The sequence below is a fragment of the Falco biarmicus genome, chromosome 2 (assembly GCF_023638135.1).
Source record: "Falco biarmicus isolate bFalBia1 chromosome 2, bFalBia1.pri, whole genome shotgun sequence".
In the NCBI taxonomy this organism is placed as follows: Eukaryota; Metazoa; Chordata; class Aves; order Falconiformes; family Falconidae; genus Falco; species Falco biarmicus.
In genome coordinates this window covers 85,342,413-85,368,889 of record NC_079289.1, presented here as the reverse complement: position 1 = coordinate 85,368,889, position 26,477 = coordinate 85,342,413, and the positions used below count along the sequence as shown (strand labels likewise).

The window sequence follows — 26,477 nt, the reverse complement described above, 5'->3', positions numbered from 1 at the left end:
GCTCCTGAATCATGTAAAACAAGTAGCAAACCCCCAGTTGTCTGAGGTTAAGAAACACATCCCTAAGAAATTATCATTTAAAATTTGCTAAAAATAAGTAAGACAAATGTACTAAAGTATCTGAATTTCACATCTATAAACATATACACAAGATTTCCTAAGCTGAAAGAGAATATTTCATCTTCTCCAATCTTCTGCAGTGATGGAAAATAAGTAATTAATTTAGCACATGCAATAAATGCATGTAATACCAGTAGGAAATACCAAATTGGGACATGTTTTTACTTTTTGTGTTGACACAGTAACTGGTCATTTATCTGTAATGGAGACTACTTCTTACAAAAAAATTTTTTTATTATTTTTTACCAAAACACATTAAGAAAGCCAAACAAGATAAAAACGTGGAAAAAGCTTTGGAAAAGGGAAAAATCAGTCACCTGTGATTTGCACCATCTAGGAACATATTGTTCTTAGCAAACACTTAAAATTAAATGTCAGCACATGTGAAGTTACTGAGTCTGACCTGGGGCTTTTGTACAACTCTGCCCCTTTAGGTGAATCTTTCCATCACTCCCCTGTCTAGCATAGAACTTCCCCTTGTCTTCACACTCTACAGAATATGCCCAAAATGAGCATTTAGCCAGCTCAAAGTTATGACTGTACATTAAATCAGTTGCCTAAGACCCCTCTATATTCAGGCAAGAAGGAAGGTGCCTTTAGAGGAGGATTTATCTCCCCCCTGGTATTTAAGATACAGGTGATAAGAATCACCCTTCACACCTGCCATTCTTTTTACTATGACTACAGTGGAAAAGCAGATGATTAATTTTTAGGTAGCCAAAAATGAGGTGAAATTGATCTAACCATACTAATTACAAACATCTACCTTGAAATACATTTAGGCGAGATCTCAGTGTACAGTATGTTAGCCTCAAAAGGAATTAATTTTTACCAAATCTGGTTTGAATCAAATGAAGTTTCAATGACATTGAAGGAAAAAAAAAAAAATCATTCACAGAGCACTATATAAAAGTATCTCTGTGATATAAAGAAGCTACTAAAAATGTCCTTTGCATTTAATTTTTAAAAGACTTTGATTTAACAGATAAATTTAATTTATTACTTAGGTAGAACCTTTGGGCATTTTACAAAGGACTGAGGAACTATTGTACTACCTCTTCTGACCTTGCAGATCTCATTAGTGTGCAAGACACTTGCATTGAAGGTCTTATTTTCATTCCTTACCCTATTTACAAAAAGCTAAAAGAATGGTTAAACTATTAAATGAAGTTCCTGAGTTATATTGAAACATTTATTCACTTGCTTCAAAGAGCACTAGAGTTGAGAATTTGATTCCACCAAGGGCAGAGGTACCATCTTTCCTTTGGCACCTGGATAGTCTGGGAACTGACCCCAGGTAACCATCAGGTTCTCAGGCAGACGATGTCCTGGTGCCCGCAGTACACCCACATGCCTGTCAGGGATGATTCAGAAACTGGCTTGCAGAACAGAGGAAGGAAAAACCAGAAGTTTTCACTTCTTTCCTACACAGTGGTCATAAAAGGACAATACGTGAACTTCCAAAACACCTTCTCTGATGTAGGTGTGAAGACAGAGGAAACCATAACGTAAGGAAATCCAAGAATGAGAAAAGAAATTGTAAATGAGATTGGTAAGAGCAGGCCTTTTTTCCAGGAGAAGTGTACATAGAGGAAAACAAGGAAAAGCAAGTAGTTCAGGAAAATAAAGGAAAAACTGAAAAGAGCAACTGAGGAATGTTATGAAAAAAGAAGTAAAAAGAATGGTGAAAAAAAAAAAAAAAGAAAAAAAAAAAAACCAAAACATAAGATGCTCAGGGAGGGAGATCAATCTTTAATTCCCAGTCCCTCTCACTTGCCATAGGTCAAAGTGACAAAGACAGCATGACAGATTTCCACTGACTATCATGATACAGTCCTGGCACATTGTCCTTGTTAATACTGTCAATCAGGAAAAACTGTCAAAAATTACTATGAACAATGAAGGTACATGTACACAGAGGTGATCACAAAAGATGACAGAAGAGAGGATCTTGACAGATTAAGATATTATTCTGCCTTCCCTGTGTATTTGTTTAACTTTCAGGATTCAGTGGACAGCAGAGCAAAAAGGCGATAGATCTGTGTGACTCAGAGGCTGGTAATGAGGCAGAGAATCTATATGTTATTCGGCAAATCAAAGCAAAATAAAAGCAAATTGAATGATCAGAAAGAAAAAAAAAAGTAAAACCAAAGGAATAAAAACAAGTCAGAGAAGCTGAGTGTGAGGGAGACACAAAGAGATGGGGAGAGCAGCCAGGTTCTGTTCTCATTTACCCTGAAGTCATGGATTTACGCTTGTGTAACTGGCAACACCATTTGGTCAGGCTCTCCTTATCAGCAACAGTCAGAAATGAATGACAGATCATACAAAATGGAAAAGACCTATTTGCTCATCCACTTGTCTTTCTTACAGAACACAACCATTCCCTATCATGCATGGTTCCCCCCTCACCCCCCAAGTTTAAATTAAAGTCTCGAGAAGTTGAACACCCAAGATATATCAATGTTAAAGAGTTTTCTACAATTATATGTCAGCATCAGGATACCCCGTCCTTTCACTTTTCTAGCTTGACATTCATACTCTGCATTCTTACTCGCCTCCACACAGTATCCCTCCTCACATACATATATTGCAAATTTAATTACAAATAAATACCACTGCAAGGAAAAATTCATAGTCTTTTGCTAGAAATTAACCATCTGATCATTTCCATTACTTTTAATTGCACTTGATCAAATTTTGTGTGGTAAACCTGAGATAAAATAACATCAGTTATCTTAAACTTTAAAATTTATATTTTCTAAGCAAATGGATTAATAGCTATATAGAAATTGAGGTGATTTCTACTTTCCATGTTCCTCTGTATGTTCTACATTTCAGACTTCCAGTCACATTGAATACTTTTCCCTACCAAAATGATAAAATCCACAGCTAAAACCGATGGCTTCTATTATTTTTACAATTACACGTAACTGATTATTCATGAACCAGACCTCACATACATCTGCAGTGAAATTTTACTGTGTGATAACTTTTGTAGAAAAAAACCCCAAACAAACACCAAACCTTCATGACTTTTGATGATATATTCAGTTATTTTGTTTGTATATACCTTTTCATTTAGATTTTTGATAATCTATCAGTTCTGATGGATTTTCTCCTTCCACTGAGCACCTGTAAGTGTTGGAACAGCCAGCCTTCACATCCTGAAATGTATCATCTTTGTACCTGTCAAACTAAAGCTCATTGCTATTCCTTTCTATCCATATTGTTTAATTTTTTAATATTTTTTTTCCTAGATAATGGTGCTTTTATATTTCACTCACAACTGAAAGCCTGTACAGGAATCTTCCACTGGAATCTGCACATGGCAGCCATGAAGTTTGCTATCAATCAATCATTTAACTCAATATTACAGGTTAATTTAAATTTCTTATTGATTATTCTATTTTTAAGTAGAAAATAATCATGAAAATAAAAATATTGAATCTTTACTGTGAACTAGATCATTACTAATTCTGACACAGAAATCAAGAATAATCCTCCTTAAAAAACTGTTATGAAGCTAATTTTTCATTAGGCTTTTTTTTAATGTCTGCCAGTTTTCAAGCTACACAGCAATGCTGAATAGAAACACCCAAATTGGTCAAAGTTAATTTTGTGAGTATGAAAAAAAGGTGAGAACAATGAAGATCAAAACTTTACTATGACCTGTTGTTGTCTTTAGGGGTATTTCAGATTTCCGATGTCACATCAATCAGCCTTATCTTTTGAATTATTTTTTCTTACTCAAGTTCTAACACTAGGTTCATAATACATTTTCAGAAGAAATAACATGATTTATATATTTATACACTACTAAAAATAGTTCTGCAAATGCATAAAGTTTGAAACTGAAGTGATAGCATTACTAACAAACTAATCCCTGCTTTGTGAAAAAATTTAAGGATTTTTTATAAATAAATATTTAGTCATTGAGATAATGATCTAAATACAAAAAAAAAAAAATAAAGTTTAAGTTACAGTAATAGAGACCAAACTACTAGGTTTTAGTGTCACGTTGCCACTGATGCAGTGTCATTGTTCAAGCCAATTCTATACATGACAGAATTACTATATTTTCTTATAGATTTTCCATCACTTTTGTATATATTAAACCAGATGTATGAGATAATACCAAAATATAATCGCATTTACAGCTTGAGTTCTACTGTAAGCAATTTGACAAGGTTCATTGAGGTTTGCAGGTTTTTTCCAAAAAAACCAAATCAACAAAACCCCAAAGGAGGGATTCCTTGTATTTTTGGAGACTGGGAAAGTAAACTTCAGAGATATCTCTATGACTTCAACTTGGTCCACTGTTTCTCACTACCTCCATGATTAGCCAGGATGTGGGGCCAGGTGGGCTTTTGATCTGGCATGAGTGTTCTCATGTAAAATAGGAAAAAACTTCTCCTCACCGAAATGCAAACAACCAAGCTGATGTCAGTTTTGCAGTTTCAACTGAAACATGCATCACAAACCTGAGGTTCTCTAATCTCTTAATAAACCCTTGAACAGATCAAATGCACAAGCTCATGGTAACATGCCTATTAATTAATTGTCTGAAGAGAAACAGCTTACCTTTAGTACTAAAAAAACCCAAATCAATGTATTTGTAGGGGTGCATATAAAAAAATTATTTTGGTGGGATTTCTTGCTGTGCAGCACTGTCCCTCATAGCCATATCTGCTTTATTGTGTCACCTACAGTACAGGGCCGCTTTATTAACAACAACAAAGTTCATACAAAATACAGTTCTTCAATTCTGCACTGTTAAAAGGTCATTTCCTCACTCACCTTTTTTTACAAGAAAGGGACACAGAAGAATTACTCAACTTTGTTCTCTTCCAGTGTTGCAAAGAAAGCTTTTAAGGAAGAAGCCACTCTAATAGGAAAGCAACATAAATGGGCCACATGGAATACTGTGATTATTTGAACCTAAATGACTCTGCTAGTGCACTAATCTTTCATCTACAGGGAATCAGACTCTCATGTTGGTCATAGGGGACTAGGAAATTATCTCTGATCTTTGTGTCTATTTTTACACATCACAAAACAGCAATAACAGTTTGGTACAATTCACTGTGCTTAGCTATCAGCTTCAATTTAAAGTTGGGCCTTTCTGGAGAAGTACTGCATTAACCACCTGTTAAAGCTCAAACTATCCCTCAAATGCTCATGCATTTGTTCAAATCATGTCTGTGAGCAGGACACCCTCTTGCCACAGTCCTGTTACCGCTACAGTTTCAGCTATGACGCTACGCTGATCTGTGTCTCCCAGGGTCAAAGTGTGACGTGAAGCATCCCTAGTACAGGAGATCACAAGTGTTTCACTCAGCTTGTGAGCAAGAGCAACGTATGTGCCCTAAAAAGTAGTAAAACCAGCTTCACCTGCATACTGCACAGTCAGCATACAGGAAAAAATACAGTAAAACACTTTCTGATTTAAAGATTATTTTTTACAAGCCCTGCTATAGTTTACAGACATTTCACAACATGTTTTCTATAAACAAGCACAAATATCAACAAAAAATACAGTCCCACAGTAGTACACAGTACACAAGGAGCTGGTAAACATCACACTTTGTCTCAGAGGCAGCACCTTCTCCCAGGTAAAGATCATCCCTGGCAAGGGAGAGGAGATTCCATCGTCTTCAGTGATCACCAAGCATCTAGCCTCAAGTCTAAAGGGGCATAATGAAATCTCAATTCTGTCACATTCAACTGAGCGTCACTCTTCCCATCAAAAACATCTCTGAAGTACCAGAATGAGCCCAAAAGAAATATCAGGCATAATGAAGCAGGAGTAATTTAACCCTGATACCTGCAAAAACTCCCACTGTAAGGGTCAGCTCCCTGATCTATCCAGTCAGTGTCATACAGGCTCCTAAGTATCCACAGCTTTTGTTCAGCCACAAATATTAATCCTAAAAACTTCAACATGTCAGAGAAGCTCATATATGATCTATTTATTTCTATTACACTTTCAGCTGTCACTTCAAGTAAAATTTGTCTATCGTCCTCCAACAAGCTGGTGAAAGCCAACTCTGCTTTTCAGAGCTGGGGAGTATTTGAAATCTGAATTGAAAATGCACAGTGAGACAAATGAAACAAAATTAAATCCTTTTACAAAATAACCCACTCCGTTCTTTGGTGAATCTTGTCAAAAGCAGATTAGCAAAGAATAAAACATAAGTTTGGGGGTTTTAATATCAAACTCCAGATTTACGGCCTCCTATTGATACTTTTCCTCAATAAATTCAAGCAATTCTTAGAACATATTTACCACTATGGAAAGTTTAGGTCAGCTATTTGACATTTTGAAGGAAGTAGCTGTTTCTTCCTTTATTTCTTATTCAAGATACCTCCTTTTATGCTGTATTCTATAATGTGGCTCCATTTATGCTTAATACAGCAATGTGTGCAGAAAAGAAAGACATAATAAAAACTGGAAAGAAGCAACATATTCACTGTTCGGCCATTCCATGGCTCAGCAAAATGTGTACATACAGAGCCTACATTCCGCCACACTCAAACTTTATACCATGGTTTTTCAGACTCCCATTTAACAAGCCTGCCATTTCCAATGACAGTTGAACAGCTTTGTATTTGTAGAAAAAAAAAAAAAATCCATTCTGTCTGACACTGATTTCAACAGTATCGTGTCAGGAAATAGGCCTTCTTCCCCATTCTTCCAAACGTTAGTCTGCAACCTTTAATTTGTATTTATATGTAGATGCACACATGTTGAAATTCAAGGCATCTATTGCCATTTGCAATGTATTTTGCCAGCTGATAACGGGAACTCTGTAGATTCCATGGAGCCTGCTTCTTTTTTTGGAGGGAGGCGTTGGCTGAAATCTGGTTTCTGGTATATTGCCCACAGTAGCGCTTTGCCAGTGCTCCTTACTGTGGCTGCACTGCAAAGTTGCTCAGAGCAGGACTCAGCTACTACGTGAAAGGCTTGAAAGCTGCCATAGAGGAAAACACTGTCGCAATTCATAGTAAATGTCCTTGTGGGCTCTGGAATGTTAATATGCTGCATACTGCAGTGAGGACAGGGCATCCAAATAGTTTCAAACTATTATAACGAGTTAAAAATTGCCCACTGGTAACTATTTAAAGGTCATTACTTTTTATATATATAGTGCATGTATTCAGCTATCAGAAATGTGGTACTACATTGTTGGCCATAAAGGGAAAAGTTGGACAAGTTCTAAAAAGAGATCAAAGCCTGGGCCAGATCCTCAATTAAAGTCAAATTAATTATATCCATGTACATGAGCAGAGGATGTTTTATAGACTGAAAAAGAGGTTGTGTCAGAACAACAGTTAGGTGACAAACCACCACTGGTGTCACTGCAGTTCTGACTGTTCTTGGCCAAAATATTCAAGAACAAACACTTACTACGTTGAACAATATAGTAAAAAACAACCCATGCAGCATTGAATTCATGTGTCTTCTCACTTCCTTACAAAACAGACCCTCTTCTTGCCTTCAGGACAAATGAAACTGCAAAAATAATAGATGACAGCAACGTATACCCTGCTCCCACCTTTAAAACCAACCTATATATCCTCAGAATTAACTTCACCCACAAGAAGAAATAAAACCTGTAAGAGTACAGTAATATGCAGCATTTGTGTTTAGCAAATCCTGTGGCTTTGGGGTAAGGTATTTTATGATCTTGGAAAATCAGATATTTTTTTTTCTAAAGTTAAACAAAGGAAAACAGCTAAACAATGCATTCACTAACGTTACACCCCTGAAGAGTACATTGTTTCATTCTCCTAACAATGAAAAAATTCTATTCTTCCCTCTTCTGTTGTTAAACTAGTAATGCCTTGGTTTTCATATACACGTGCTACATAGTAATAAGTTCCTTTTTAAACAAACAGGTTAGAACAGTGGGAAAAAAAAAGACTAAGCAAAAAAACCTTCAGGTTTTAAGTTTCTAAGTGGAAGGATAATAGTTTGGCCAGAGCAGCAGGAAACTGAAAATATCAATTTAACATGACTGACTTATTGTGATTTACAGGTGGTGTTAGATTTTGTTGGTGGTTTGTGGTTTTTTTTCCGAATAATCCTGCAGTTCACAAAAGTTCTCTGTTTGGTCACAAATAGAGGAAAAACTTAGAAAAGGACTAAGAACAAGGGAAGGTATTGGATGAAAGGGAACTGAGAAAAACTATCAAAACAAGAGTAAAGCAAAAAGGACTAAAACAGGCTTTATACAGTCCACATGGATTAAGACTCACTTATTTGTAATTCTGAATAACAGAAATTAATGCTAGAAACATTTGCTGAACTGTATTTGCACTTTTTATTGTAAAGGTCAAAGAGGTGTATAATGGTTTTGCGAAGAGAAAAAAGTACCTGTAATAAGTTCTATTACTTACTATATTTGCTCTGTAACACTAAACCAAAGAGCAATGAACTGTACCTTTGGAAACCCTAAGGAATTGCCTTTTATAGCTGAAAGGTCAAAACAGAATTTGAAAGAGCAGCTATTAAGTTACATGGTCTTTATGTATCGTTCAGAGTTTGCCAGTGAATTTATAGGAATTTCTGTGTTGGATAACAGAGATAGGACTTGTTCCTGTTTAGTATTAAATAGGAAACCACAATCCCTTTTGCATATAATCCTCTGCCACAACACACACAAAGTCTTTCAAGCATATTCCCTTGCTTTTGTATGTATCTGTACTTACTCAAAATGAACACAAACCTATTCCATAAGCACTTCCCTGTTCTTCCAAGGCAGAAGCTGGCACAAGTGCAAACATGCAGCAGAGTTGGGTTAGGGTAGCCGACAAGTATGTGGTAGCTGTCCCGTCCCTTATGTATTTTGCAAAAGCACTGTCAGTTCATGGGAAAGCTCTCTGAAGTTGAATGAGATGGCAGGAGGGCTGGCGATACAGGAGCTGCACTGAGAATGTCATCTATTTAAGCTGCACCTAACACCTTGACATTTTGTCTTAGGCACAGCATTGGGATACTGTTTCACTGTGCTGGCTGGGCAGGGACTGCTGCACTCCCTTTCTGCCTGGACAGGGGAGCCTGGAGAACAAATATATCCACAGAGAAGTTTTCTACGCTTGGACACTAAACTGTTGGGATCTTCCATGCTGCATTTTGCAAATTATTGCCTGATACGTACCCAAGAGCAGTTTCTCTGATCCTTCCCTTCTTTCCGCACATGGGATGTGAATGAAATGAAAACCTCCACACTTCCTACTTAAACCAGAGTTACAACAATCTTCTTCTTTGGATGCTTTATCCAGCTCAGGGCTAGATAGCAGATACTGTCCCCGCTCAGAGTTACAAGGAAAAAACACATTCACCATTCCAGCTTTGGATCCTCCCTGGGAAACTCATAATGATGTAAGATATGGATTTTATAAAGGAAATGCCTCACAGCAGTCACCACTCTAGAGCAAAATTTAAATTATTTCTTTTATTGAGGAGAAAACCAAGGCAACTGCTGACATTTTTGTGGCAAACACTGTAACTATCCTTTCTGCCAAACAGGAACGTTTATCCATCTGGCTTGTTAGGAGTCTATGCTCCAGTGAATCCAGGTCAAATCTGTTTTACTTCTGTGCAGTGGAAACTATTTTGAGAAGGCCTGTGCAAGGCCAACCGACTGAGACAACCAGCTATGCAGAGCTTTGAGCACAATTACTGTGCAACAAAAAAGAAAGCTTTCTGCTCTATGTACCATTAGATCACCTAGATCTAAATGTGTCAAGGCTCATTCTGGGTGGTACTACTGGGTACGAAAGTATTGTTATTTCTATGTATCATTGAGAAGAAGTTCTAATGATTAGAGTCTGGAACTTTTATGCTGAGAAAGTACCCTACTAGCATGGGAACTCACTGAAATAAAGTTAAACACAAAATAGGATTAGCAGAATAGTCCCAGAAGGGGTGGGGGAGGGTGGGGGTGGTGTTTGAGGAACAAACTACACAGATTGTGTAAAACAGAATAACCAAATAAAATAAATAGCTTCCATGAATAAATTTGTTGTTCAACTGATAAGTTACAGTCTTCCAGTGATTTTTTTTCAGTTACATCTCTATTCTAAGTTAAATATGCTTAGTACATTCTCTGTAAAGCAAACATAGGATTACAGAATAACATAGGGGAGGCCATCTAGTCCAACACCTGCTCAAAGCAGGTCTCCCCTCAGATCAAGTAGGTCAGGTCTGTGTTCAATTCAGTATTGAATACCTTCAAGGGAGAAGATTCTACAGTCCCTCTGGCCAGCCTCCTCTGGGTCTTAAATGGTGACATTCATGGTAATAAAAAACAAAAACATAAAAAAAAATCCTGGTATCTTGTCAAGTTTTTAATTTTGGAAACCTGTTTCATCCTATCCCTGTACAGCCCTGACAAGAGTCTGACAATTTTCTCCATAACTACCTATTAATTAGCTGAAGACAGCAATTAGATCCCTTCCTAGCCTTTTCATGACTAACTAGTATGGTAGTTTTAACTTTCATCACCAGGGAAAATAGTTTTGCACTCAGTACATTTCCTACATTTTTTTTAATGATAGGATTTAACTATGGACCTAGCTGTATGTAAAAGGATGAGATCATCCTATATTCACATAATTTCTCTCTTACTCTGTCTTACAAATTACATACATTTCCATGCTATATTATATTCTTAAACCTGTGCAGAATTACCTAAATTTTCTAAAGATGTCTAAAGCAAACGCAAACATTTGTCAGGCAAACCATGAATGGCAAAGTTAAGTGTTAGCCACAAAAAAATAAATTATATTGCATGTTTAAGCAATAATGAGAATAACATGTTTGTGACACAGTCCTTGAAACCACTCCCTACATTTTGAACAAAGCACTTCTGCATTAACAGGAAAAGAGTGAATCCACACTTAGCAAGTGCATCCTTGAATCAGTTGCTGATAAAGCTACACAAGTCCTCTGTGCAAATCTCTTGCAAGTTCAATGTTCTAAATAATGGAAATTGTTAATTGTGCAAATATCTTTTGAGTCCTTTGTAGGGCAGCTACAGAAAAGGGGAAAGGGCTTCTATCTTAGATTCAGAATGTTCTATATTGTCAAGGTATATAATAGAAAGATAGATCAATTAGTGAGAGTAAAAAAAGGCAAAAGGAATGATATAACATTATCTTTGGGCCAAATTTCATAGAACAAGGAGAAAGCAAAAAGGAAGAATTATTTATTTATTTTTTTCACTAGGGATGTCTCCAGAAGCCATCTCTCAAGGCTGGAGTATGAATAGTTCTTCAAGGCATGGCAAACCCTGAACTGGGCTAGAAGGACCATTGAGCCTCATGTTCTAGCAGAGATGTTGAATGAGCCAAGAGGGATCCTCACTATGTGATGTTTCAGTACCTCTCTCACTTACTGTTATACATGTATACCAAGCACAGTAATCTTTGAATGGTTAAATTATTAACCAGGTGCAGAGTGGTAAATTGCCACAACATTTGTCCCCATCAGACTTGTGGGCTCCCAAGAATTTAAAGGATCTGCAGTACAGAGTTGCAAGAATCTTATGAGAGGCAAATATGAACAGGCAGTGAGTGAGGTCACTCACTCTGCAAGCTCCAAGGCAAGAAAGAGAGAATATCATCACAGATATATTTCACAGTATGATTTAAGCCAAAGTTTTTATCAAAAGAAATCTTTAAACACAGCATTGTTGCACTCAACTTAGGCACATGAATTAATAAACAGCCAAGCTGCAGTCAGTAAAGTTCATGGTAAATGGCCAAGGGAAAAGATTTGTAAGTTTATTAATATTTTATAGTATTTTAACACTAAATGCGGTATACCTTAAATAAGAAAGCAGTCCCGAATTTCCCACTTTCTTTAGGAAAATACACTACACAATCTTTTCAATACACAGGAAAATACAAGCATTGTTTTTCCTACTACCCTGAAACACTTTTCTCTCCCAGTTAAGAAGGTGAATTAAGTTCCCAGGAGAAATTTCTATTTTTCTCTATCATCTGTTCTTCAGTATCCAAATAAACACAAAAGGGAAGACTGAAAACACAGCAAAAGAAATTGAGGATCCCTAAGGAAAAGAGACAGGAGTTTCTGTCAAGGATCAAGAGGGGATTAAGCATAAAGTCAGTTAGAGGGAATGATGCTGGAAGAAGAGATTTACTAGAAAACAAAACTGCCTTGCAGTTGAGGACACTGGAATGTCTGCAAACCTAATACTGGGAAAGAAGAGGAGGAGCAGACTTTCCCAGTGTCTTGGGGAGCACTTTCTTTACTTTTCTTGGCTCAGAGAAATCTCACTGTACAGTAAGACATTCTTTGGAGATAAACAAAGTATGATAGGTGACAACAGCCATTTTCACTGATCAAGAGGCAATATTATCGATACCATAGAAATAAAACCCACAGTAATTCCTGTTTGTTGCCTGATCATTAAGGCTCCAGAGAGGATTTTTCTTTTGTTTTGTTTTGTTGTGGTGTTAGTTTTCTAAAGCAGTAAGGGAGTAAGATCCTTTCAGACAGGGAGAAGGGATTAGTGCATCTTGTTGATGATTCAGGGTCAAGCCTGGCAATGTAACTGCTGGGACATTTCTTAGCAGTAATGAGGAAGCTATCTGGAAAAAGGAAAAGAGGGACTCAGTATCAGTGGCCACAGCAAACTGTGTTACTACAAAAAATTCAAGTTACTGACATCAAAGAAAGAGAGCGAAGAAACAGACTGAGTGGGACATTTGCCAGTGGTTCCCTCACCTGCTGTGAAGGGCCATCATGCCCTGTCCAACTTGCCTAGAGTTTTTGTGCCAAGCTGTAACAGGCCCCAAAATGTCTTTTACTCAAACTACGAAAAAAACCTCCTGAGTTTATTTTTTTTTTCTGGTGAGGTGGAAGGACCAGGTGAAAGAAGGACCATGACAAATAAATTAGCAAAAGAGGGGCCAGCACCACGCATCTGAGAGAACGCTTTGGCACAGGCACGGCCACTGAAACGATGGAAAACAGGAGCAGCCCCAGAGGACCTCCTCAGCCCCGGCATTCCTCTTTTCCCTCCCTCAAGCCTCCAATGAATATGTCTCTGTTTCAGAAGTATGTGAGTGGGTCAGGCTGCGGCCTCAGCCCAGATCTGAGCAGCAGCTTTCCCCCTGTGGCCTTCAGCCCCTGGTGCAGAAGGAGGATGTGTCCCACCCCATGCAGCCGCGGCCTGCGCAGAGGCCTGAGGGCAGCACAGGTGCCTCCTGGTTGCTGGTGTCTGTGGAGGCCTCTCATCTGAGGTTCAGTGAGAATTAACAAGCTCATACCAAGTCCTGCTTATTCGCAAACCAGGTTAAAGTTGAAGATGTGTAATATAGATATCCCAATTAGATGCAAAAACTAAGTAGAAACTAGACAAATTACAAGTGAGGTCTAAATTAACTAAGGCTGTGATTAATTAGACCTATCACAATTGATGCATAATCTGTAATTTATGCCATGCTGTATTAACTGATCATGTGGTTTATTCTACACACAGAACAAGATGATTTAGGTTATTGGGAGACAGGCTGAAGTGACATACAGCAGACGTATCGAGGGAAGGGGAGGAGACCTGGAAAAAGCTCCAAGACCTGCGTTTGCTCATCCTTGACATCACACTTACCTTATGAAAGTCATAGCTCCAGTGGCAAGGTCTTGCAAATCTACCAGCCAACCAGTGTGAGAAGATACAGTGATGCCAAGATGCAGATTAGAAGTAAATGCTGTTAAAATAACCTCTCATATCTGTTATTCCAACTCATGTTTCTTTAGGGCTTTCTCCACCTGACATTCTCATGCAAGCTTCTCACAGGCGTGCATTATGGTGGCACAGCTCTGTACTTGCCATATGTCTCAGGTCTTCCTTTGAATCCACCTGCCATGTGTCTCAGGTCCTTCCTTGAATCCTCTCCAGCTGCGTTCTGGTTGACTGCTTCCCTTCCTCTGCCACACATCACTGTGTGGCTTCATACAGCCTTCTTGTTCCTGTATTTCCATGAGTTCCTACTACCTCCAACAGCCATCAAAACAAATTCTTGTAACTGTTGTGTAAATATACTAATACATTTCTTTTATTACATAAGAAGATGTGAATACATGAATAAATGATCATACAAAGTTCAGGCCTGGGTACATGTAGTTGCCTTGCTAGCATTTTGACTGCTCTGCAAGCTAGCTCTTGTCCTGTTGGCAACTCTGCCTCCATAGAGAAATCTTGCACCAGAAAGGTTCTGGGCATAAAGAAAACTAAGGCACTAACTGCATCAGTCCCAGAAACAAGAGATTCAATGATTTTCTAGTGCAAACCTGACTAGCTTACAGCACTGACGTTTTTGTCTGATAAAAATGATAATGATATTGTTAACAGTTAGGGCCCCATAAGAGGGTTTCTCTGCATGAACTCAAGCTTGAGTGTTACACTTAATCTGCAGTTACATTTTAAATTGTGTTTATATTATAACTTAATTGAAGTGTGCATACGATTTCCTACAAATAGTACTTTCAATTGTTATACTATATCAATAATAATTATAACAATTTATACATTCATTCCATTTAGATTATGTGCAATATGCTTCAGAATAACTAGATCTTTTGACAACTGCTGTAGTAGCTAATAACTGTCACTACTATGAAGCTTGAAGCTTCATAAACTCACCTTCAGAACTCTCCTCTTTCTAGCAACATCTTTGATTGTTTCCATCTACGCGTTCAGCCCCGGCCATAGCAATAACTTCTGTCTTCATACAGAAAAAAACATTCTTACTCTCTTCTGCCAACCTAATGTCAGTATTCAAGTTCATCGACAAAAAAAATAACCACAGGATTTTGTTTACAATGATTACAAATTCATAATTCTGTCTGTGTCTCAGAATTTTGCACAGCATATTGGCAATTAATATGCAATTAATGCTTGGAGACCCATTGATTGTGTTACACCTCTACAAAGCAAAGTGTTGACACATTCATTTTTATTTCAAACAGCATGCTGTAGACTATATGGAATAGGGATTATATTGAATACACTTAGCATGTTCTGAACTCAGGCACAACAACTCCCCAGGAATGTATTGTCACCAAAAAATTTGAAAATGGAAAAAAATCCAGGGATTTTTATGGTTTATTAAATACAGAATTATATTATTGTAGACAAAAAATCATCTCTGGTGTTTATTAGGAAAAGGCCTCAGGCAATTGCAGAGGGTTGTGCTGTTTCTGTGTGAGGAAGAAATAGCGGATTTCTGAAAATAACTTCCCATGAATGGCCACAGCTATGGGCACAGCTGTTGACCAACAAGTAGGCTACAGAGAAGGCAAATTAGAATGCAAAGGATTATAATAAAACAAAATAGAGATAACGCAAATTCATATGCTGTAAAACTGAAATAGAATATAACTTTCAAAGAAGTGGGATTAATTTAAGAAATCCTAGAAGCTGTTACACACATGGTACGTTTTCCTTCTGGCTCAAAAATACTCTCTCTTTTAATGAAAAGCTGTTTTACAGAAGTACATCTTATACCTTTCCAAATCAAGAGTCCTCAGGTTTCCAATAGGTTCCCAACTGGGAGCTCTTCCCCATAGAATGGGACTGAATGACTTCCGATTATGACTCAACATTTCAAATATCTCACTTCAAACATCTTATGCCAAGTTTCAAAAAAATCCCAGTAAAATAATGCCAAAGAGACTGACTGTGAGAAGATCGTGTTATCAGGAAGACAGCATTTAGTTACACTACAAATTCATATAATTGCAGGATATGCTATTTAACAGTTTAAGGAGCAGCCAGTGCTTTCTTTGCTGCACTTAACAAGTGAAAATACAATTAAAAATAGGGCTTATAACTTAGGTGGCATAAACAATTATGGTCTGGGAAAATAATTAGCATTTCTTATTACATTTTTTGTTTGTTGTTACTCTAAAACAGGGATCCTCAAACTTTTTAACCAGGGGGCCAGCACGCGGATGAAGTGGCAGGCAGTCATCTGCGGCTGCTTGGTTTTCCCCCCCAACCCCCGGCGGGGGGTTCTGTAAATACTAGGGGCCGGATTGAGGAACCTGGGGGGCCGTATCTGGCCTACGGGCCGTAGTTTCAGGACCCCTGCTCTAAAATGATCAGAAAGTATACTAAAATTATCATCAAAACAGAAGATGATAATAAAAATTACCAAAAGATGAGAAAGATGCAACAAACAGAATTTATCTACATCTGAAGGATTAAAATGGCAAAGTTAACCACATTTCTTCTCTGAGAAGGATACATTGACTGTACACTAGATAACAGTACTCATTTGGAAAGCAACAAACATTTTAAAGGGCTTACTTGAATCTCTTTCTCTATTTAAAGATATTAGAACTAAAATCTCAACATGTATATACCTATCAAAATGAAAGCTCCTTCAGGCTTTTTATGCATTTTTGCACTTAGAGTGAATTGCCAATGAGTCTTCAAAATAATAACCGTATTTTTGCAGAATATGTTTTAAATAGTTTACAATACCACCTAAGACACTTCATGAACTTCTAATTTTAAGTAACTGTCAAAAAATGTACTGATACTACTGCAGGTTTGGTGTTAAGTATTTAATGGATTTTGAACTTGGGCAGACCTTAAACAAATAATGGACATTCTACACTAAATATTAATTAGATGGACTTTACAGTATAAATTTGTTCAGAGATGCTAGAGAGTAAAAATGAATACATCTTTACAGACTAGCTCTATATTGTTTTGTGGCTAGTTTATAATATGGACACACAGACAAATATGGACAGTTTTGATGTTTGTATGCGTGCCATGCAAAAAAAATGGCATCAAAAGACATGAGACAGCCCAGATCTCTCTTTCTGGCCACCTTCCACACTGGTAACAAAGGTTGCTGACAAACAAAAGCACTGAGAGAGCTGGTCAATGTCACTGTGAGGTGACAATCAATTATTTGAGGAAGGCCTTTGTGATCAGGAGGTTCCTAAGGACTGGGAAGAAAGTGAATGGCACTCATTTTCAAGAAGGGCAAGGTGGAGTATGTGGATAACCTGGGAAGGTGATGAAGGAAATCCTCTTAGAAAGCTGCAAATTATCCTCGAAACCATTCCCGAACGTATGAAGTACAAGAAGGTGACTGGGAGTAGTCAGCATGTGTTTACAAAGGGGAAATTATGCCTGACTCACCTGACATCCATTCAGGAAGTGGTGACTGGCTCAGTGACTATGGGGAGAGCAGCTGATGCTGTTAATACTGATTTTAGCAAGGCTTTCAACACAGTCTCCCATAACATTCTCATAAACAAACTGTATGGACTAGGTAAGTGTCCAGCGAGGTGTATTGAAAACTAGCTGCACTGCTGGGCTCAAAAGTTGGGAACAGTTGCACAAAGTCCAGCTGGAGATCTGACAGGACTTTTGCGCAGTTCAAAGTGAAGCGTAAAGTCCTGCATATGGGGAGGAACTACCCCATAAACCAGTATACGCTGGGGACCTACCAGCTGGAAAGCAGGTTTACAAAAAAGTCTTGGTGGACACCAAGCTGGACATGAGCCAGCAGTGTGCTCTTGTAGCGAAGAAAGCTAATGGTTTCCTGGGCTGCATTAGGCAGATTATTGCCAGCAGGCCAAGGGGAGGTGGTCCTTCCTCTCTGCTCAACCCTGGTCAGACAAAGCTAGAGTGCTGAGTCTAGTGCTGGTCTCCCCAGTACAAGAGAGACATGGACACACTGGAAAGAGTCCATCAAAGGGCCACAGAAATGATTGGGCCACCTTTCAGATAAGGAAAGGCTGAGAGAGCTGGGACTGCTCAGCCTGGAGCTGAGAAGGCTCCTGGGGATATCACCAATAACTATAAATACTTGATGGGAGGGAGTAGAGAAGGCAGAGCCAGACCCTTATCTTTGGTGCCCACTGACAGGATGAGAAACCATGGGCATAAATTGAAAAAGAGGAAATCCCTTAGGGACGTAAGAAGAAAACAAAAATTCTGCAAAGATGGTCAGATGCTGAAACAGCCTGTCCAGGGGGGTGTGTAGTCTCCATCCTTGGGGATATTTAAAAGCCAAGTCAACATTGTCCTGAGCAACCTGCTCTCACTGACCCTACTCGGAGCAGGGAATTAGAGTAGATGATCTCCAGAGGCACCTTCCAGCCTCAGCTGGTCTGTGAGTCTGTGAAATTTCATCAGTTTATAGGTTGAGCAACAGTTTCTGGAAGCACTCCAAGACAGACACAACACCTCTTAGGAGGAACTCATAGTCCATCAAAAAAACCCTCCACAGACTGACTTATTGCACTAGGAAAAAAATGATTCCTTGGTTACTATTTAGGGCTAAGATGTTTTTCACATTCTAGATAAGAATTTCTGAAATAAGTAAATAAACTTTGCGTGTATGACAGGTAGATTTAGGGAAAAAAAAAAAAAAAAACAACTCTGGCCCCATTTGGAACAAGTCCTTGTTCAAACCACATCTTTCCTTCATTTAAAGGGAGGATTACTGGTCAAGTAAACTTTGCTTCACATTTGCCTGCAACATGTCAAGAGTAAAATGAATCAATTCAGCAGTAGCAGCAGCTGGGAAGACTCAGCAAAACAAGTGTTAAGTCAGCTTAAGATAATATGCAAAAATTAGCAAGCCTTCTTGGAGGAGGAAAGGGCTTATTTAAAGCAGCTAAAGCAGTACAGCAATGGATGTGCATGACTCAGAGAAAAGAGAAAGTGGCAAAAGGACTCAAGAGAAAACAAGGGAGCTGACAACAGTATCTGTAGATTTGGCCTTCACAATTCAGCCACTATTCCCTAAGAAAAATGGGCTTGTCCTTACAAGATGAAAGCTTGGATGTTCACCGTCACTCAGTTTGTTTCAAAATATAAAATATTTCCAAATACATTCTTTTAGCTGTAACACTTGAAAAACACTATTAAGTTAGCAACTGTGCTAAAAATAGCAGTAATTCTGAATTGATTATGAATAGACATGCCTTGTTTTGAACAGGAAATAGAGATGGATAACATAATCCAATAGATTTCCTTTCCCAAGGCAAAAATGTGTCCCAAATTACATTCTTTAAACCTTTACATCAGTCAGGTAATCAGGTCAGAAATACCATTTCACTGGGGATATCTTTTAGTCCTAACAGCAGAATTTGATACAATTAAGTACAAATTCAACTTATATGCTGTCTAGAAAGCATCTTGATTTAAGCAACTTCTTTTAAATCTATACTAGTATCACTGAGCTACTCTGTATGTAAGGAATGGAACTTTAAACAATTACAGAGGGGAAAAAAGACCAGATATGTGATTATTTTTTACATTTATAAAACTTCCCCCCCCCCCCCCATTAAGTGTTAGACATCCTACTGTTTGATAACTGCTCCTGAAATTCACCATTTATTTCACAGTTTTAAGTTTCCCCCCTTGCTGCTGTTAGAGATTTTAGAGTTGATTTATTTAATTATTAGGAAGAACAGAAGGGACAGAATCAACCCTATAACATGCTTGTCTTTTACAGACTACTATAAAAGGAATTGTTCTCATGTTGGCGAGAAAACAAGAATTCCTTTTTGTGAAAAGTTACTTGGCTTCACCTTTGGTTTCCATTTAACATCTGATGCAAGTGAAACTTTCTCCTCTGTAAACAGAGTATAAGCAATGCAAACACTTTAATCTGGATCTTCTGCATTTTTGGGGAGTGAGTAACGATCAGTTGACCAAGCATTTATAAAATTTGCCTTACAATTTGGTGTAAAAATATACCGATTTCTATTTTCAGCATCGTTTGCAGAGTTTGAAAGGGTGGGGCAGGTAATACGCATAAAATATTTATTAAATCATACGATAAGAGAAGGTTGGCAGTAAACAAAGTCAAACAAATAATAGAAATAATGTATTCCTGATATCTAGTGCAAACTAATGATTCATTTCGAGCTGCTAACAATCTTTGCTAAATGTAACATGAAAAAGTCTAAACGCAGTTTGTTCAAATTAGTAAGGCTGTACATATAACATCCACAAATTTACCATCAGTCCATCACAGGCTGGTACATTCTGAGTTTCCTCTTCCCTTTTGTTTTGACAGGCAGTTTTAATAAACTCTTTAAAATGGGTAGGATCACTGCCTCTGAGGCAGTCCCACCTGGATCTCTCTGCAGCAAGGAATGCCTCTGTCCTTCTTGCTCCCCCTGGCCCCAAACAGACATCCTCACATTTTCCTTTCTTATGAGTTGACCGGCTTTGGGATGGGTTAGGCAGCCAGCAAGAGTTAGGGAGCTGGCTTATACATTTTAAGTCCAGGAATGCAACAGGGTAGCTTTCTGTCTTAACAGCATCTTTCCCCATATTGAAGAAATGGGAACAAATCTTCTCAGTTATTCCCACCTTCAGCATCAGCCGTTTACATCAGAATGTGTCGTGGGCTTCTACCTGCTTATTTACAGCATTCATCATCCAGGAACTTTATAAGGTGCTCTTTAACACCTCCAATAACACTATTTAATGTTATTAACCTTTTAGAAAATGGAGTGTCTGCATTAATTTTCCACCACCTCAGCAACAGCTGGGAACCTCTGAGCTTTGTTCAGAGAAAAATAATGAATGAACAGCCTTTCCCCCAAAGGAAAACCTTAAAATATTGGGGGAAAACACAAATGAGAGAATAAGGTGAAGGGAACTACTGAAATATTTGTGCGTTACAAGAGCAGGAAGACGGTTAGGAGGGAGGAGGACAGATGGACAGAGACCTCAGCATTCTCCACCATTCTTTTGATGCATACACCATGAGCAGAGTGATAGCTGGGTCAAAATAGTAAATAGGTCTCACTGCAGAAATGTTTCTTATGAGAAATTTGTACCTGGTTAGGACCAATAAGGAGATTAATCAATCAATCAATCAACCCTTTCTTTCTTTTGTCTCCCCACCCCCATCCCCCGCTCCCACTTCTTTCCTCCCCCCTCCTGCCACTGCAGTCCATGACCTTCACAAGAAAACACTTCTGCTTTCCTAACAGGCTGCAAGCCTCCAAGGACCAGCACTGCTTTCTGGGAGAGAAAACTGTTACCTCACTCAGAATTCAATCAAAACCTGAATGTACGAAGTGAAAAATAAACCAAGGACATCATTATTCCATCTCATTGTGATTTGGCTTGCCTTCAAATCTTATACCCTGTATATCTGAAATAGCAGCAACGCCTCCATTAGCTGAGCCTTCCAACACTTTATTCAAAGTATCTTTCAAAACAAAAAGGCAGAAATGTCAAATTCCAATCACCCTTTAGATTCCTTCAATTCCCAGTGCCACACACAATTAAAAGCCTTACCCATGGGTAATTTCCCATAAAAAACAGCATGCATGCATGCAGACACTCTGCCACGTGGGCGGGTGCCAATTTTAGAACATGGCAAGCACCAGTGGGGCGAGACAGCATCCCGTGCTCACAGGCACGCTCCCGCAGTCAGCATAATTGATTCTTCACAAGCGATAACAACTTCCACACTTTATAGGAAATCTAGGTTATCTGGCATCCAGCAGGACAATGCCATGTACCTAGTCCAATGTGTATTGCAAGTAAATTTTTGCCCATCTTCTTTCTAAGTTTCTATTAAGAATATCACATACTGGGTTTGCTGTTTTTACTGGGATATTTTTGGAGGGCAAGAAACCCACAGTCTTCTCACTTTACTGGCAGTCACAGGAATGAAGTGGTTAAAAGAAACAGTCACAAAGGGTTTTATTAGCCTGACTAAAATACTGTCTCTCCTTCTATGGTGCTCATAACTCCAGTAGGTCCCCAGGTATCTTTCAAAACTTTGTAGCAAAGGCAAGGAAAGCAAAATGTGATATTCTGAGTCCCCATTTAGGTCATCTCAACACACTAAAGAGTTTTAAGTTTGCTTGCTTTTTTGTTTGTTTGTTTGTTTAAAGAAATCACCAAACCATTAGGATACTTCATAGAAAAATACTGCAGAAAACAAAGTTATTCTTAGGACTAACATACTTTTGTAGTATTGTCTATGAGGAAACTTTTACAACTGCATCTTTTTAACAAATACAATTTGTTTTGGTTTTGGTTTTTTTTTTTTCTGCTGAAGGTGACCCTTTAAAAATGTTTTAAGAAAGAAATTAAGCATAAATGTGCCATCTTAACTGTTATCTTGTATGAACACATTCAAAATTACAAGAACATATGCTTTTGCTTGCATAATACTATTTCTTCTACATATGCTTGCAATACTTACAAACTGTATTTCGTCTTTAGGAATACAAGACTGTATGCAACTGATAAAAATTCAATCATATAGATATGGATTGTTTTCAGAAATACAGAATTAGAGAGAAGGAGGACCAGAAAACCTCCCAAATACTATCAGCCTCATCCTCTAAATAACACCCAAAAATTAAAATAGTACTTGCAACCAGAACCAAGAAGTTTCTAACTTAAAATCCAGCCTGTCTGTCCTTCAAAACATATAATTAAAAATGTTGTGACTTGTTGCACATGTGGCAAGTAACCTAAAAGGGAAATCTCTGTAGTCTCTGCAGCGAGTATACTGAACCCAAACAAACAAATCCTTTGCTCCACATGTGCTTTTCTGGGAAGATGAAAGAGCTTGTTCCCTGGCGCAGCCCAGCTGGCAAGCAGTTCTGCTAAGCCACACTCCGCTAACCATTATTTCTGCTTTCTACAAAGCTCAGTCTTCAATAAAGCACAATTATTTAAAAACCCCGGTGCTGTTCTGCTTCCCCTGACAGCGATACAGTATTATCGCAAGTGCACCCTCCTCGACAGCAACATGATGCTAAAGTTCCGCTAAATTTATCAAGGAGTCTTTTTCCAGAGGTTAGCTATAACACAGTACAATGCTTATCCTCCTAAATGATAATTAAGCTTTGGGGTAACATTTAATTGAAAATGTACTGTGAAAATCAACAAGTCAGCCTTTTCAAATCAAGGCAGCTTGGTTCACAATCCCGTTCAATGTGATTTTGTCTAACAGCAATCCATGACAAAAATATATGAGCTTAATCCTGTTCCCTCTGGCAATCATTTAAAAACACTTAACCCGTTGGACAATTCTGAGGCTCGAATAATTTCACGGTATTAGTCAAGGGTTAACCTTTTTCTACTAACATTATAACTTCTCAATTATAAATAACTCTATCTGATCGGTAACTATATTCTATTAGTAACATAACTGAATCTTTTCCTTTGGGCGGGGGGGGGGGGGGGGGAAGAGAAGTGAGAGGGTTAATTTTTCACAGGATCACCAGCTTTGTATAATACACGCCGTCAGACTACTGTTCCTTGAATGTGGTCCCCGGCTCAATAACCCTTCTGGGAAGAGCCACAGCCAGCCGTGATGCCCATGGGCAGTCTAGGGACCAGGGGCAAGGGAGCAGACACCAGGGAGGAGCAGTCAGGATGAAGCACCCTCCTGCAACAGCTGAGGAGTGACTTTACCAGTAGTTCTTTCCTCACATCCAAATTCCAAAGAAATGTGCTGTCATCCTCCTCCTCCTCCTCCTTTCTCACTGAGTTGTCTTGAGCCACAGCAAATCACATGCCCAACAGGAGCAGCTTTATAACACAAAGAGGCTGGTGCTGCCAACCCAGTGCTCCCTGCAAGGTGCATGTGCATCACCAGGCTCATTTCAGAGGAGCTTCAGTGTGACCCCAGCATCCCACACACCCACAGAGAGTTTGTGCCCATCAGCTGAATCCAGTGTGCTTCTCTGAGTTCAGCTTCCTCCCAAATGGATGCAGGGCACAGCTTCCTCCCCCTGGGATGCACGCTGATAGATGGTAATTAGCAGGAACATCTGGGAATCTGCTTCAGAAATGCACTTCTGACCTGAGCTAAAGCACGAACCTAGATGGACCTCTGCTACAGTAAACCCATGATAACTGTAAGGGATCCCTTGTGGCCACCAAATTTCAGGCAGGATTAGTTTCTTTTCTGCGCTGGCTCTGGTTTGATGATTAATTCTATTTTTAGTTACTACTTTGTGCAAATCCAAGCAGAGAAAGCGGCTGCCTGTGTGCAACTGCAAGCAGAATTTGGTTCCATGTCAGACGAAGGACGCAGAAAGAGGATTGTATCTGTTAGAAGAAATACAGCATATGATACTGAATCCCCTACGGAGGATGGCTTTTAAGATAAAGTTCACATAATCTCATCTTAATTAAAACAAAATTAAATATATAATATCTCATTTCCCTGGCACTTTATTATTTAGGTGTCATCGTCAAAGACTGCAGAAATCTAGGAAGAGACAGTCACTGCCCCAAGGAGTTTCCAGTATAACTCAAGCAGAAGTAAACACTGAATAGCTCAGGAAAGAAAGTAAAGCCCTCAGTGATGAATAAATACCTTTATGTTTTCACAAAGGTCATTCTCAGCAGAAGTGAGAGAAAGCAGGGAACAAAGAACACACTTTTACTTTTGTGGCATGGGAGAAAGCAGAAGAGAAAAGGGAAGAGGTGAATGCAGAGGTGGATGGAGGGTTGGAAAGGGGACTTTAAGAAAACAGAAAGGATGGATTTAAAAAAACAATGCAGAGGTGTAAGTGACTGCTGTCACTTCTAAAAGCAAAAAGTTTTCATCTAATATAAAGAAGAAAAGCAAGCACAGGCAACAAGTAGAAGTGACATGTCCTGAATGAAGGCTGGGGATAAATTTTAAAGCATTATTTTGGACACACTTTGTCACAAAGCACAGCTTTAGGCTTTTCCTATTTTATCAATATACAACTATAAAAAACATTGACAACATTATCTAAAATTATATCGAGAAAAGTGCTGTGCCCTATAAAAGAGTAAGGATACAGGTGAGGAAATCAATTCAGCTAAATAATTCCCAAGAAGTGCTAGGACAGCTCCCTTTCATTTTAGATATGAACATAGTTACGTGACATAATTTAGCAAGTGATTTAATGGCTCTTGTCATGAATGCTATTCATCTGCTAGAAGCAGCTCTGGGTCTCTATTCATATTTCTCAAAAGCTCTAACACAGCTATTTTTTTTCTTTCTTTCACCTACTACGTCTTCAGAGTGCAATTATAACTTTTCAGCTAAGCAGCCAAGATCTTTCCCCCTTACTTAGCAAGCACCTGCCTGGCTTCCCTTGCAGCACCGTCTACTCAAGGCTGAGGATGAGCAGTCTGGGCTAATATTGTGACTCCCTTGGAAAGGGAGTATATAGAAAAATTAAGACAACAAATCCTCCTCATTGTTCTCCAAAGAGGAGTGGTGGAAAAGGCTGGGCACTACATGGTTTTCTCTAGAGCATGCTATCTTCCTCTGCCAACCAGGAGTAAAACCCCTTAAAGAAAAATCCACAACGTTTTTCCTTCCCAATACCACTCACAGTATTTTCCAAAGAGAAGCAATCTGTCTCCTAATTATTTAATACATGATGATGGTGATGTCATTTTTCTACCCCTTCTTGAACTGTCAGACTGTGTCAATAAGTAAAGGGTCCTATCACAGCAGGACCTCTCCCAGTGGTACAAAACTGTCTGGAAAATTTATGGCTGATTTAAATCTTATTTACTGCGCAAGAAAGCACAATTAAAGTTCATATTGAAAAAAACGGAAAGCAAAATTTGGCGTAAGACCACTCCAGCACCCTTGTATTTTCTGTTTTAAGCTTATTTCCTGTCAAACATAACGAAATCTAACGTTATTTTCAGGAAGCTTCATCAGAAGTTAGGGACCATACAGTCCTCTAAATGTTATGGGGGGAAATGACAGTGTGTATGCATTCCCCTGCCTTTTATGATCAGAAAAATAAAGAAAAAAACCAGGAATTCTAGTATGATAAAGACACAGGACTAAGCTGAAAGTGGAAGAGCCAAAATAGATTAATTATAAAACAGGGGGCAGGGACCACAGATCAAGTTTGAACAATACTGACCCTTTATTTTTCCCCAGCACAATATGTTCTGGGAGCCTGGGTGGGGAAGAAAGATCATCTGGGAACATGGTATATGGATTTTAAAACTCTCTGTCACTCTTTCATTCCTGGTTTTCTTTAGTCTCTTAATCTTGACATCCTCTGTTTGTCATCTTACTGCACAGAAGGGATAGCTTTAAGCTAACTAACAAGTGGAAGCCTAGAAAACATGCCTGTTGTTTTCTGGGAAGCACATGGGGAGAGCTCAGCTGCTGCTCACTTTGAGCAAAACTGACACCCCCTCATTTGGTTGTTACCAGACAGTTCAGTGGCCAAAGAAGAGCACTCTTACTCTGTAAGTTAATATTAGGCAGTGAAACTGTGAATGCCATTAAAATTCAAAGAAACTGATTAATCCTTTGATGTGTTGTCAAATTATTAGAATAATTAC

At 38.5% G+C, this 26,477-nt stretch overlaps 1 protein-coding gene across 9 annotated transcripts in view; it reads right to left on the bottom strand.

Moving 5' to 3' along the window:
• Positions 1 to 26,477, bottom strand: part of DMD (dystrophin) — a 1,162,034-nt gene that overhangs the window by 1,068,596 nt on the left and 66,961 nt on the right. The gene's annotated exons all lie outside the window — the stretch shown is intronic.